This window comes from Amphimedon queenslandica, unplaced genomic scaffold (genome assembly GCF_000090795.2).
Source record: "Amphimedon queenslandica unplaced genomic scaffold, v1.1 AMPQUscaffold_12345, whole genome shotgun sequence".
NCBI classification, from domain to species: Eukaryota; Metazoa; Porifera; class Demospongiae; order Haplosclerida; family Niphatidae; genus Amphimedon; species Amphimedon queenslandica.
In genome coordinates, this window is record NW_003547418.1 from 1,106 (window position 1) to 1,307 (window position 202).

Below are 202 nucleotides of genomic sequence, written 5' to 3' on the forward strand. Positions count from 1 at the left end.
AGAGAGGAGTTGAAGAGTACTTAAGAAACAAGAGAAGCTGAAGCTTAAAACATGAGTTATTCACAAGAAGATGCTCGTGAAGCTTGTCAACTTCTTCGTAATGAGCGTGAGGAGGAGAAAAGAGCGAGGAGGTCCAGTAAGGAGAAATGCTAGAGATGGTCTTGTCACACCCAAAGACTAGTCTCGCGTGGCCAGACTCTCC